A 15,688-nucleotide genomic window follows, 5' to 3' on the forward strand; every position below is an offset into this window, starting at 1 on the left:
AAATCCAAAGGCCAGAGGAAAAATGCAACATTTCCAAACATACAAAAAAAAAGTTAGCAAAAGTAAATATAATGAACAAAGTATGCGTATTTGAGAGAAGATAGCTCCTCTGGTTATGTTTAACCTTTGAGAATGTAAAAGAATTCAAGTTTCTGAAGATTTTCAAGATGATTTTTAAATGCTTATTCCATTTATAAGAGCTACAATAGCTTAAGATAATTTTGCAAGCTAAGTCTACCCAGAATATATTTTATTTAATTTTAATGATTTATATATCATTAAGATAACTTAGATGTTTCCTTTTCTCTTCCTCCATTTCCCTTCCCACCCCCAAAAGCCCAGTTTCTTATCTGTAGTTTGCATGGAGCATCTAAAAAAACAAAGTTAAGAAAAGGCAAATAACATATAATTAGAACTTATAAGTATGTTGTGGAAATATACAGAATTACCTGCATCACAATTAACATATTGCCTTCATTTGTACCATGTGAAGATTAAACAGCTAAAAATGAGGTTTAAACACCCAATTACTTCCTTTAGTCAATAGTCTCGTGTTGCATTCAAATATTACTCACTTTTTTATCTTTAAATTCTTTACAACATGTTTTCTTCTTCCTACAAATTCCCAATTAGTTTACCACTAAAAAAAGCTTTTCCTGAACAACATGTTTCAAAACAAGTGCTCAAAAACCAGACTACATTTTAAAAAACAGAAGACACAGAAAAAAGGATCACCTTAAGTAGCTATGAGAAATATCTGGCCCAACTCTTAAAAAACATTTTCCTCTGAAACCAAGGGAGGAGCAAACTTGCTGCTGTCTCCGTCTCCTTCCCTACTTCTCACTAGGTCACTTTCACATACAAATTCAAATTTGCTTCCCTACATTTTTTAAGAAGTTTAAAATGTTTCAATCCGACAATAACACAAAGGACATGTACAAATGTGAATTAACTTCCATTTTTACATTATCTCTTAAATCATGGGACTTCTGAACATAAGCAATTTCCAAGTGTGAAAAGGTTGAGTTCTAAGTTTTGGGATTTAAGACACTGGGTTTCCCAAGTAGTTCATGACATTCCCTTTAGTTCATCGTACAGTTAACCTAAATAACATGACAATGAGTCTTACTTCTCTTTTTAGGCAAAATTATGACAAAGTTATCTTTGTCACTGTACCATAGTACTTATTCCCCGTGTACCGCCCTCCCACATCAGTTTCTGACGTCCTTTTCCCTCCTCAAATATCCTAAGTACCCTACTGAGCACACGTAAATGCACTGAAGCTCCAAAACCATTTCTTCACCTACCCAAACCTAGCTGATCCTCACGAGTAATTAGTCATTTCTATAAATGTCTTCCTATTTAAAATCTATCACTTAATATGCCATAATTATCTTTGCAATTTCAATTTTATTGTAAATCTACTAAACTGTCTTGATGCATTCTTAGTTAAGAATTCAAAGTTCGGAGTTCCCATAACCCATTAACTACTAAAAGAAATTTGTAGAGGAGTACTGTGTTACAATGGGTTTACTTAGTTACTTCAAAAGCACTCTTAATCTGATCATGTATATCCCTCAAAGAGACGTAGGCATAGACATGTCTAAAACAAAGTGAGGCATACTATTAAAGTGGACAGAGTATATTCCTTTTTCCATCACATCTATTTCATTAAAAGATGACAATCTTGGATACGCAAACAAACTGTCTGGAAAGATACACTCCATGAAAATAAGGGATAATCCCTAGCAAAAGACCCAGGGGGAACAGAGGAGTTTCCTGTTTACTTAGATGCTCCTACATTGCTTACAGTTTTTAATAATAAACATATTACTTGTGTGATTTCCTTTTAAAATCAGTTAAAAATGTCAAGATTAATACATTCAACTAATGTGAAAAAAGACTTTGAAATGAGATCCTGAAAAGGAAGATGTCAACTATCATGATTCTAATGGATAAAATGCTTACTGCCTTTACGTCATTAAAGCACTTTACCAACAGAGACTATTTCCTATAGCAGTCCTACTCAATTTTATTTTCATTTCACAGAATGATAAAAACCTTCAGGTCACTTGATCCTTAAATTTTTGCCCTAAAATTTCATAAACTCTAATTCACTTCAGATGACACAGAAAGAAATAAAATTGTGCTATATTTCTTATGCCCCATGACAACTGCAATAACCATGCAGAACCTTCTATAGGTTGACAAAAAGCCCTTGAAACTACAATCTCTACTAAAATGTAGTTACAAATTTACAGTAACATTAATACAAATTTTAAATGACCATCACATATTAAAATGGTAATAAGTCTAATTCATGCTAAACTATCCAAAATAAAGAGGCTACTGAATTCAAATCCCTTGCAGACACTTAGTGAAATTCAAGTTAAGGAAAGGAAGCTAGACAGTATTGCTCAATGACATGGTTTAATGTCCCAATTGATTTATATGGAATTAAAGTAAGTATAAAACTATTCTCTATAACTGTCATAGTTGTACAATCATAAAATGAGAATTACAATTTTTTGGTCAGTTTAACCATAATTGGTTTTAACCTAATATATTTTATAACAAAAGAAATCTACTGTAATAAAAAATTAAATATTGTACCAGTTGACAATGGTAGGAGGTACTAGGTCCTTCAAAGATACGCGCCCTTGTGTCAAAACCTGTCAAAACAAACATAAAAAAGACAATCATTACTACTCATAGTCCAGTTAATCAGAGCCGAATGCTAACTTTTTCCTGGAAGTATTTTACTTCTAAACCTCACATGAAAAGTTTCTGGTGAGTTTCTCTGGAAACACCAATCTATCACACTATCTAACAATATTTTTATCATGTAACCTTTCTTCAAAAATACATAGTACACACACTACACACCAGTAAGAATACCCAAAACCCAAAACACTAACACCACCAAATGCTTGCAAGGATGTGGAGAAACTCTCATTCATTGTGGTGGGAATGCAAAATGTACAGCCACTATGGAAGTTTGACAGTGTCATATAAAACTAACATACCCCATATATATGATCCAGCAACCACAGTGCTTGGTATTTACCCAAGAGTTGAAAACATGTCCACAGCAGCTTGATTCATAATTGCCAAAAGTTGGAAGCAATCAACATATCTTTCAATAAAGTCATGGTTAAATTGTGGTACATCCAGACAATGGAAAATGAGTCAGTGTTAAAAAGAAATGAGCCATCAAGACATGACAAGGTATGAAGGAAATTTAAATGCATATTACAAAGTGAAAGAAGACAATCTGAAAATGCTATGTACTATATGATTCCAACTATATGACATTCTGGAAAAGAAAAAGCTATGGAGATGGTAAAAGGATCCATGGTTGCCAGAGGTTAGGGCACAGAGGGGGATGAATAGGCAGAGCACAAAAGGACTTTTAGGACAGTAAAGCTATTCTGTATGTACTATAACGGTAGATACATGTCATCATGTATTTGTTAAAACCTACAGAGGGCACAATACTAAGAGTGACCCCTAACGTAAACTATGGACTTTGGGGGGTAATGATGTGTCAATGTAGGTTCATCAGTTATAACCAATGTAGCACTCTCAGGAGGTAGGGGAATGCCGATAAAGAGGGAGGCTATGCCTGTGTAGGGGAAGGGGCATATGAAAAATCTCTGCACCTTCCTCTCAATTTTGCTGTACACCTAAAACTGCTCTAAAAAATAAAATCTATTATAAAAAATAAGGTATTTCCAAAACTCAAAAAGTATACTATAAAGACTGTTCATTTACCCATGATGATAATAAAGAAGAGTATTAAGATGTACACGTGGTGATATTAATACATTGCTTATAAAAAACACTTTTAAATCTTATTTCAATGATTTTCTCTACCACCTGTGAAGCAAATAGGTTAGCAGTCATTACACAGTTATTTTTAAGAATATATTAACAAGTAGAGCTAAAAGCTAAGGTTTTTTGAATCACTTAATTCAACATACATACCACTGCTTCATTAACTTTTAATTCATTATTAATTTTTGTAAAAACGGACAGACCTTGTAGCCATAAAAAAGAATGAGTTCATGTCCTTCGCAGGGACATGGATGAAGCTGGAAGCCACCATTCTCAGCAAACTAACACAGGAACAGAAAAGAAACACCACATGTTCTCTCACTCATAAGTGGAAGCTGAAGAATGAGAACACATGGATGTAGGGAGGGGAACCTCATACACCGGGGCCTGGAGGTGAGTGGGGTAAAATAATAAATACATAAATAAATTTAAAAAAAAAAAGAAAAAAGTCGGGCATGGTGGCTCATGCCTGTAATCCCAGCACTTTGGGAGGCTGAGGCGGGTGGATCACCTGAGATCAGGAGTTCGAGACCGGCCTGACCAATATGGTGAAACCCTGTCTCCACTAAAATTACAAAAATAAGCCAGGCGTGGTGGCGTGCACCTGTACTCCCAACTACTCGGGAGGCTGAGGCAGGAGAATCGCTTGAACCCAGGAGGCAGAGGCTGCAGTGAACCGAGATCGTGCGACTGCATTCCAGCCTGGGTGACAAAGTGAGACTCTTGTCTCAAAAAAAAAGACAAACCTTAAACTCAGATCGTGCGACTGCATTCCAGCCTGGGTGACAAAGTGAGACTCTTGTCTCAAAAAAAAAGACAAACCTTAAACTCAGATACCACTGGGTTCAGAATCCCTGCTGTTTCGTATTAGCTATGACTCCAGACAAGGTCATGCATCTATTCATCCAGGAGGGAAATAACTTAAAAATCTTCTTGTTATTAATAATTTCTTATGCCAGTTTCCCAGTTTCCTCATATGTAAATGAGAATGGTGCTATCTATAAATAATCCCTATCCATATTTGTAGAATTTCTATAAATAAAAAAGAGCAACAGGAGAAAGCAGGCTATGTATATTAACAGAAAATTCCACATTGTTTATTACCTATTAAAAATGGTCAACCTCATTAATTATCAAGGAAATACAAATTAAAACAGCATCATTTCCTCCATTAAATTTTTTTTTTTTGAGGTGGAGTCTCCTCTGTCGCCCAGGCTGGAGTGCAGTGGCCGGATCTCGGCTCACTGCAAGCTCCGCCTCCCGAGTTTACGCCATTCTCCTTCCTCAGCCTCCCATGTAGCTGGGACTACAGGCGCCCGCCACCTCGCCTGGCTAGTTTTTTGTATTTTTTTAGTAGAGACGGGGTTTCACCGTGTTCGCCAGGATGGTCTCGATCTCCTGACCTCGTGATCCACCCGTCTCGGCCTCCCAAAGTGCTGGGATGACAGGCTTGAGCCACCGCGCCCGGCCAAATTTTTTTAATGAAAAAAATTCACAAGTGTTGGCAAGAATATGGCAAACAAGATACATCTTGACACTCTTAGGGAAGTACAGCCAGTTAAGAGAGCAACTTGGCAGCATCTAGCAAAAGCTGAAAATGTGGACTCCTATGACCCAGCAATCCCTTTTGAGAAACATGCCCTGGAGAAACTTACGTGCCATGCTTACTTTACACTGCTTTGTTTATTAAATGGCCCAAGGTGACAGGTCCTACTAGGTATGTAATTGGCCCTCAATAAATGTTAAAAACTCTTCAATAAGTATTTATTAAATGCCTTACTCAACTCCAGACCTGACACTTTGCATTCTAAGAATGACACCATAGTACTGAAAAAAAAGAATTCCTAGTCAGTGGTAGAGCCTGACAAATCACTTTAACACGGCAAAAACTATGAGAAGTGCATCAGCTGCATTAGGAAAACTGGCGATTGCAGCCTTTTGTCTAGGGTGGAGAAGGTCAAGGAATCACTATAAACTGAGTTGATGCATGTATTTTTGTTCAAGCAGACAAAAACTGCAGGCAGTAATAACAATTATTTATACAAGAAAATAGAAATTTCAGAAGACTTTTTAAGTAGTTGTGGTAAGCTGAATAAAGGACCTCAAGGGTATCAGGCCCTAATTCCTAGGATCTGCAAATGTTACCTTATTTGGAAAAAGACTCTAGATTACCCAGTGGTCCCTAAATGCCCTCACAAATGTCCTTATAAATAGTGGCAGAAGGAGATTCGACACACATGAAGGAGATGATGACATGAAGATGGAGCAGAGAGATTGGAAGATGCTGGCCTGAAAGACTGGACTGATAACAGGGAATGCCAGCAGCCACTAGAAGCTGAAAGAGGCAAGGAACACGTTCTTCCCTGGGGCCTTCAAAACTCTGCTGATACTTCGATTTCAATCCAGTAACACTGATTTGAACTTCTGGTCTCTATTAAACGTTAACAGAATAAATTTCTATTGTTTTAAGCCACCCAATCTGTGGTGATTTGTTGCAGTGGCCCTAGAAAACAAATGCCTCATTGCCGCCATGCATGTTTGCTGCCCTAACTGGTTGAAACATTATCCAGATCTCTTAAAAGTCTTCTAACTTTTATTAGCAGGGGGATGACATACTCGGATCTCTGTTTCATAATGTTAAACCTGGTGCCAATGTTGAGAATTTATTTGTGGAAAAAGAAACTAGAAACAGGAAAATCATTTAAAAATTCAAAATCCAGACAGAAGATAAAGTTCTTAATCATCAGGTATTTGTGAAAAACCATCACTATTAAAGAAAGAGACAAACAGCAAAGAAAAGGTGCCTCAGTGGAAACAGACAATGTAGGAAATGTGGGAAATTTTTAAATATGTCTATGCAATATTCTCAAAGGCATAAGAGAGGCTATTGCCATCTATGAAACAAGAATGGGATGCTATATATTAACAGAAGGAATAAAAATAAGAAAAAGCTCTTTGAAATTAATAGCAGCTGAAATTAAGGAGTCAACACAAGTGTCAGAAAATGAGGTGGAGACTCTTTTCCAGATAAAGAAGAGCATAAGCAAATGGGGTAGAATATAGAAAATTTGATTCTCATTTTAAAAAACAAAGTGTTAAATAAATCCAAGAGATTCAAGTCCCATTACAAGGTTTCCAGAAATGAAAAAGCGAACGAAGAGGCTGAAATTCCTAAAACATTTTGCAAGCAGAAATTCCTGAAGCATTCTGCAATATAATATCCCACAGCTGATAAATACTAGTCTTCAGTTTGAGAGGACTGGGCAGATCAATGAGGGAAAAGATAACTGACTTCTAGACACAGCCATGTAAATTATCAAAGCACAGAGTATAAGAATATCCTCAAATCTTCCTAAAAAAAAAAATACCGGAAAGTCTGGCTGGGCGTGGTGGCTCACGCCTGTAATCCCAGCACTTCCGGAGGCCGAGGCAGTGGATCACCTGAGACCAGCCTGACCAATAAGGAGAAACCTGTCTCTACTAAAAATACAAAATTAGTCCGGCATAGTGGCGCATGCCTGTAATCCCAGCTACTAGGGAGGCTGACTGACACAGGAGAATCACTTGAACCCGGGAGTGGGAGGCCGTGGTGAGCCAAGATCGCGCCATTGTACTCCAGCCTGGGCAACAAGAGCAAAACTCCGTCTCAAGAAAAACAACAATTTTAAAAAAAAAACGCAAGCCACCTACAAATAAGGTGATTCTATAACTGATCAACAAACAAGGATACATATCAGAATAAAAGGAGGTACTATTAAAAAGTGTGATTTGGGGCTGCGTGCGGTGGCTCACGCCTGTAATCCCAGCACTTTGGGAGGCCGAGACGGGCGGATCACGAGATCAGGAGATCGAGACCATCCTGGCTAACACGGTGAAACCCCATCTCTACTAAAAATACAAAAAATTAGCCGGGTGCGGTGGCGGGTGCCTGTAGTCCCAGCTTGGGGAGGCTGAGGCAGGAGAATGGCGTGAACCCGGGAGGCGGAGCTTGCAGTGAGCCGAGATTGCGCCACTGCACTCCAGCCTAGGCGATACAGCGAGACTCCGTCTCAATAAATAAATAAATAAATAAATAAATAAATAAGTAAGTAAATAAATAAACTGTGTGATTTGGACCGGGTGCGGTGGCTCACGTCTGTAATCCCAGCATTTTGGAAGGCCAAGGCGGGCGGATCACAAGATCAGGAGATCGAGCCCATCCTAGCTAACACAGTGAAACCCCATCACTACTAAAAATACCAAAAATTAGCTGCGTGTGGTGGCACCTGCCTGTACTCCCAGCTACTCAGGAGGCTGAGGCAGGGAAATTGCTTGAAGTTAGGAGGCGGAAGTTGCAGTGAGCCAAGATCAACGCCACTGCACTCCAGTCTGGGCGACAGAGCGAGACTCTGTCTCAAAAAAAAAAAAAGGTGTGATCTAGGGGTATTCCAGACAAATCAGGATATATGGTCACCCTTCCTGTAAGGCAGGAATTCTCAACCCCCGGGTCACAGACCTGACAGGAGGTAAGCAACAGCAGGTGAACAAGTATTACCACCAGAGTTCTGCCTCCTGTCAGAACAGCAGCTGCATCAGATTCTCACAGGAGCAGGAACTGCGCATGCAAGGGTTCTAGGTTGTCCACTCCTTATGAGAATCTAATGCCTGATGATCTGAGGTAGAGCAGTTTCATCCCAAAACTATGCCCCACCCCTATGCCTCCTCGACCCCTGTCCGTGGAAAAACTGTCTTTCACGAAACTGGATCCCTGGTGCCAAAACGCTTGGAGACCGCTGTTATAAAGGAGTAAGAATCATACTGGCACCAGATGTCTCAGAAACACAGGAAGGCAGGCAACTATGAACAAGGCCTTAAAAGTTTTAAGGGAAAGTTTTAACTTAGAATTCTACTCTCAGCTAATTTCCCAATCAATTGCAAGTACAATAAAGAAATTTTCAGACTTGCAAGGACTTAAGAAAATTTATATTCCACAAATACACTTTACTAAGAAATTACTTTAAAAAGTCCTCAAGCATGTGCATATATTTCTTTAAGTTTTAAAACAATTTTTTTAGGCCAGAATGATCTGAAGTTTTGTTACCTAGCTTACAAGAGCTAATATAATGCTGATTCCAAAACCTGACATACCACACAGGACAATCTCTTTAATGAATATGAGGAAAAAAATCCTAAAATGTCAGCACATCTAATCCAGCTGAGTTAAAAGAATGATATACCATAACCAAGCATGGTTTGTTTACTGTGAGTGCAAAGATGCTTCACCATGAGAATTCTTCATTACTACCATTCTCTATATTTAACAGGCTAAGTAGGAGGGGAAAGGTGTGAGCAACACCTTATACTTTCTTAAGTATTTAAGAAAAGTGAGGCCAGGCGCAATGGCTCACACCTATAATCCCAGCACTATGGACAGGTGGACCACCTGAGGTCAGGAGTTCGTGACCAGCCTGGCCAACATGAAGAAACCCCATCTCTACTAAAAATACAAAATTAGCTGGGTATGGTGGCGCATGCCTGTAATCCCAGCTACTTGGGAGGATGAGGCGGGAGAATTGCTTGAATCCGGGAAGTGGAGGTTGCAGTAAACCGAGATCACATCACTGCACTCCAGCCTGGGCGACAAGAGTGAAACTCCATCTCAGGGGTGGGGCGGGGAGTGAATATCAATTATTAACTTTTAAAAGAACATCTTACTCAGAAACGAAATTGCTTAAACTTCAAAACAGTATATTTATTAGAAATCAACATTAAACATCATACTGAAAAGCAACTTCCATCCAAGTAAGGGACAACAAGGCCAACTATGATCATAATTATTGTACATCAAGAAGGCTCTAACTCTATGCTGTCCAACGTGGTAACCACAAGTGCCACTGCGCACTCAGTGGCTAGTCCAAACTGAGATGTGATCTAAGTGTAAAATACACATGGGATTCCAAAGACCTAGTAGTAAAAAAAGAACGTAAAACAGTTAACTAATAAATTTTATATTGAATATATACACTGAAATAAGATTTTGGATATATTACATTAAATAAAATGTATTAAAATCAATTGCCTACTAGAAGTGTAGAACTACATATATGGCTTATATTTATGGTCCTCAATGCATGCCTTCTGAACAGCACTGCACTTTAGCCAATGCAATGAAAAAACAAATCAACAGTTATGAATACTGAAAAAGATAGAGTCATTATTGTGTGCAGATTAAGTGCCTGTCTGACAAGAAAATCTGCAGGAATCATTTGAAAAATATCCAACCAGAGGCAGAATTGACAAAGATAATTGAATACCAAGTAAATAATAAAAATTGACAGTTTTTTAAAATATACTATTAATCAGTTAGAAATTGAAATGGAAATATAGTTACAATAGCAAAAGCAAGTTTGAAATACTTCATGTAATATAGCATTCATATTTACATATGGATGTCTGTGTGTGTAAAATGCTACTGATAGACACACACAAAAAAAAACCCTGAATATATGAAAAGACAGACTTGTTCCTGGGTAGAAAAGATAAATGAAATTCTGCCAAAATTAACCCATAAACCAAATGCAATCCCAATTAAAATCCTACTAGGATTTTTCTTATGTGTTTGTTTTGTATGCTTATGTGATATATTATTTCTAACATTTATCTGGAAGAAGAAACTTTGAGAAACAGCATATTTAATGCACATTTGCCCTATTCTGTATCAAAACACTAATTGTTTTAATACAGAATTTTAAAACCAGAAATAGTCATGGGACTTACGTATATGGCAATAGTGATATTGCAGATCAGCAGGTAAAAAATTATTCAGTAAGTTGCACAGCATCAAAGAAAAATTTTAACTGAGGTAGCAGCTGAATTAAGTCCTGGAAAGATGAGAAGCAGACCCCTGAAGCAAACAACCAGCCTAGTAATACCTCTCTTCCATAGCTCCCATATTCCATAAATAGAAAAAAAAAAAAAAAAGGTTTATTATTGGTCTTTATTCTGATTCTGAAACAGTCTCCAGTGATGTCAACCCACAGTTCACATTGCCTGGCCTACGGCTGTTGGGGAGGGAAGCACTGGCTCTGTTTCACATATGTGATGCTGTTCTGTCCCCATCTCCAACCCCGCAGACTATGGCAAATGTGGCCATCCACAGGTATCCAGCAGACCTGTGACCAGTGAAGCCTGCATCAAAAACATGGATGTGTTGGTCCAATCATACTCTTCTGTTCAAAACTTGGAATGGGGTATGGAATTGGAGAGAGACAGAAGCAGCTAAGAAGACTGTCAAAGTAAACTCATCTTTCAAGATTCAGGATGAGTATAATTACCCACAGACAAAGCCGAATCAATCTCTCCAGGCTCTGATTCCTCCTTCACTCCTGCCTAACAGAGAGGCATGAATGAGCAGAGTGAGTAACCACAAGTAGCCTGAGATCGCTGGAACACATGAAATATATGGGGGGAGTTAGCAATGAAAATGTTATAGATAGGATGAGATCGGTTTTCAAGTAAAGCATTTAACCAATTTTTTTTTTAATTTTTTTTAATTTTTTTGAGACAGAGTCTCACTCTGTCCCCCAGGCTGGAGTATAGTGGCACCATCTCGGCTCACTGCAATCTCCACCTCCTGGGTTCCAGCGATTCTCCTGCCTCAGCCTCCTGAGTAGCTGGGATTACAAGCACCCACCACCACGCCCGGCTAATTTTGGTATTTTTTGTGGAGACGGGGTTTCACTGTGTCGAACAGGATGGTCTCAAACTCCTGACCTCAGGTGATCCACCCGCCTTGGCCTCCCAAAGTGCTGAGATTACAGATGTGAGTCACCGTGCCCAGCCCTAAATGTGTGTTTTTTTTAAGAATGATTACTTGGGGTCAACACAGAAAATAAACCAAAAGGGATTCCAGGTATGTGGTTATTACCACAGCCCAAGTGATGAAGTGCAGAATTTAAGGCAGCAGACGCAGAAGAAACAGGACCAACTGCGGAGGCTTCTCTGAGGTAAAATTAGTAGGACGTGTCAGGTACGATGTATAGAGTAAGGGCTCTGAAAATTAAAGTCTACATTTTCAGAATGAAAGAATAGTGGCGTGTAATGAGGAGTACAAGAAGAACAGACACAAATATGAGCACATGAATATAGGACTGGATGTTAAGTTTGTGGGAAAGATCAGAAGAGAGATTCAGTATATTGTTAGAAACACAGGGCTGGGGCTCAAAACAGCTGAAGATGCAGACGTCACAGTCATCACTGATTCTATTCATAGAACACAGAATTCCTCAGAAACAGTATATTCAGTTATAGGATACAGGATTAAGGGCAGATGCCAGAAGAACCAACAAGAAAGGTAAAGGAACAGGAAACAGTGCCCTGGAAGCCAAAGACAAACACAAAGGTTGATGAGGGTGTTGTCAGGAGTGTCATCAAGGCAGGGAAGGCGACAAGCAGCAATGACATTAAAGTACAGCAAGTGGATGGCCTGGCCTGAAACAATCCATCACTTTCCTGCCTTCACAATCACACAAATTTTTTAAAATTACATTAGCATATATTACTTAACCAGTTAGTTATTCAAGTACATATTCATCAACAGAAAGTCTATTCTTCAGGAATTCTTGAGCTTCCATTAATAAGTATATACTGGTCATTTTGACGTGAGATTGTTGGCCTTCCAAAAATTTTCTGGTACTATATTCAAATCTTTCAACTCAATTTAATAAATGCTTACTCAGTATCTCATGTCCATTACTGTGCTAGGTGGCAGAGATGCAGAGACTGATTCATTCATTCAACAAATGTTGAGTGTCTCCTATATGCTGGGCACTGGGTGTGTAGCAGTGAATAAAGCACAATATCTTTCTTTCTAGTGGAAGAATAAATTAAACCTACTCTCCCTGAAGGTGCTCAAAAGAAACACATTATGTTCTTGACTTATCTAAGAAAGACAGCAAATATAATTATTTCATAAAGCTATTTGAAATTAATAACAAGAAACAAAAACCATAATCACCTATAGTTAACATGCCCGTACTCTGGCATCATACAATATAAATAAACTTTATTAACTTAAATACACATACATAGAGTCAGCTCCCAATTATCCACAGGTAAATTATCCATGCATCAAGGACAATTCCCAAATAGTGACTCACGATTCTGGGTAGTGTACCATCCAAATTTCTAGCATGTAATCTTCTAACACATGATGGAGTACAATATATAGGCATTACATATACCAGTTTTACACTATGTCCACCATTCTCCCCAGAAACATCAATGCAAAGAACAAAAACCGCTACATGCCTACAAAATCATTTCTGAACTAGGTATTTATAAAGGTATAAGTGTATATGCAGCAGTCACTGCAGTTAGTATCTAATAGAAACAACAAATGCCAATATAGATGTTTCTCACCAAAAAAGTACAGCTACGAAAGTGCGATGCTTTTCATTCTCAATACCAAAGTTCAGATTTACATAAACAGGCCCTGAGTATTCAACTGATCCTGCCTTCATAGAAATTTCCATCTGGGTTATCATCTGCTCCACTTCTTCATTACAATGAAAATCACAAAACTAACTTTTAAAAGACACCCTCTAAACAATCTAACTACAAAACCATTTCTTAAGCTCAAAACTCCAAAACTACTCTTACCATAACCAGTCCTATTCCACACCAACTCTTTCACTACAATCCTTTGACTTCATCCAGAATTCCAATCCCCTTGATCTCTCCACCGTCTTTCTCAATCTATCAGGCCTCCCACTGCCTGCTCTCTATTGTTAACTGACTTATCCTATAACACACCCTTTCAGTTCCCCAAGCATCCCCACGTGTGTTCTTGTCGCACGCCTTCATGCTTGGTATGTCCCTGGGTCCCATCTCCAATCCCCTCCTAACTCAGAAAAACTATGCTCTACCCAGAAGTAAAGGAATATAGATTTTGACTGAACTCTCTCCATCTATTTTTACCTCCATCCTTTTTCTCCCCTCTTCCATCAAGGCTGGGTTTGATGTCCTTCCTCTGAGCTTCCAAGACACGTCAGGCATACCATTAACATAACTTATTACAATTGTATTTTATCTAACTTTGCTTTTCTGTCTTCCCACAATGGACTGTGAGCTTCTTGAGGCAAGGACTTTTTATTTCTCTGCTTTCCTAGAATCTAGCAGAGTATGTGATACATAGTGGGTATGAATAAATGTATACTTTTATAAATACTCTTATAGTCTATAATTTAAATAGGCAGAAAGAAAATATTTTAAAGTCATAAAGTAGGGCCAGGTATGGTGGCTCATGCCTGTAATCCCAACAGTTTGGGTGGCCGAGGCAGGAGGAATGTCTGAGTCCAGGCACTCAAGACTAGACTGGACAAAATAGATCTAGTGTCTACAAAAAAGAAATGTTTTTAATTGGCCGGTCATGGTGGCACATGCCTGCAGTCCCAGCTATTTGGGAGGCTGAGATGGGAGGATCACTTGAGCTGGGGAAGTGGAGGCTGCAGTGAGCCACAATGGTGCCATGGCACTTCAGCCTAAGACTGAGATGCTGCCTCAAAAACAAACAAAAACAAAACAAAACAAAAACCATAAAGCAACAATTAGCTCTTGCTCAAACACCTGTTGAGAAAAGCTATCCCACATGAGGGTAGGGAATAGGTACCAGAATCAGAGCTGCTCCTATGATTTACAAATCACACACTATTGCTCCTTCCCCTGCTTATTAATCCCAACACTTTTATACTGGTGAAACAGTCCAAACTCTAGCTTAAATGTCACCTCTTTTATGAAGTCTTCTAATATCTGCTTGCAGTCCTCTAAGAACCCAAAACACTTTGAATATACCTCTACATTAGCACTTTTAACTATGGATTATATGTTTACTGTTTTACTTTCTACTTCAACAAGGTAAACACTCTAATGATGCATCTTTGAAATATGAATCCCAAGAAACCTACAAGGTATTACCTAGCATATGTTCAATGAATTTTGGCTGATTTTATGAATAAAATTTTAAAACAGGGGAAAACAAAAAGAAACATCACCAAAAAAACCCAGCAATAAGCTAAGGAATTATGTCTGTGCTTGTGACACTGAACTGGACAACCCAAAAGAGGAGGGAGGCAGGGGCAGAAACTCTAGTCAATATCAGCTCATTCAACAACCGGTCAAGCGGTAATCACTAAGGCCATCTATGTTCACAGATGCAATCATTTCTACGCTATAACATAATGTAATTAAAGAGGAAAGAAGCCTCACCAATAAGTCATCTTCCATAGGCACTTCTTTCTAAAACTGCCATATGAAAGTTAATACCAATAAGGTCAAATGTACAGAAATTATTCCTATCATTTTCTAGGAACCAAAAGGAATACAGAATGGGATATAAATCAATCAGTGAAAAGCCAGACCAATGAATTTGTTTAATTTCATTGAATAAAAATCAAGATTTCAACTGGCACTATACAGATCAACTCATTATTATCCTAATCTGAATCATGAGGAATAGACACGAGGTTCCTCCCTCCAACCCACCATTCCAAAGGTTTTTACTCAAAAACAAAAACCCCATTCCTTCCGTCACCAACCTTCTTGATTTTAACAGTGATAAAATCAGTGATAAGGTTTTATCAGTGATAAAAACTTTGAGACACTGTATTATATGAGCTAATCCTCAGAGAGTTGGAAGGAGAAATTTTTAAAGTAACAAAAACAACAGGTACATTTACTGAGCATTTAATAAGTGCCAGACACTCTTCTGATCACTTAGCATATATTATCTTTAACATTAGCAGGTTATACATAACACAAAAAAAGTAAATCAAAAGCTAAATTTTTACAATTATTCCTAACTTTACCTCTCCAA

The 15,688-nt window shown here is 38.3% G+C and overlaps 1 protein-coding gene across 2 annotated transcripts in view; it reads right to left on the reverse strand.

Annotated features, from left to right (window-relative positions):
• ACSL3 (acyl-CoA synthetase long chain family member 3) overlaps window positions 1-15,688 on the reverse strand; it is an 80,914-nt gene that overhangs the window by 50,718 nt on the left and 14,508 nt on the right. The window contains exon 2 of one of the 2 annotated variants that reach the window (XM_010355436.2): window positions 2,614-2,672. The exons of the other annotated variant lie outside the window; for it this stretch is intronic. The gene's annotated coding sequence lies outside the window, so the exon portion shown is untranslated. The remainder of the gene's footprint in view (window positions 1-2,613; window positions 2,673-15,688) is intronic. 2 annotated transcript variants of the gene reach the window in all.

Source organism: Rhinopithecus roxellana, chromosome 14 (assembly GCF_007565055.1).
Source record: "Rhinopithecus roxellana isolate Shanxi Qingling chromosome 14, ASM756505v1, whole genome shotgun sequence".
Taxonomy (NCBI): Eukaryota; Metazoa; Chordata; class Mammalia; order Primates; family Cercopithecidae; genus Rhinopithecus; species Rhinopithecus roxellana.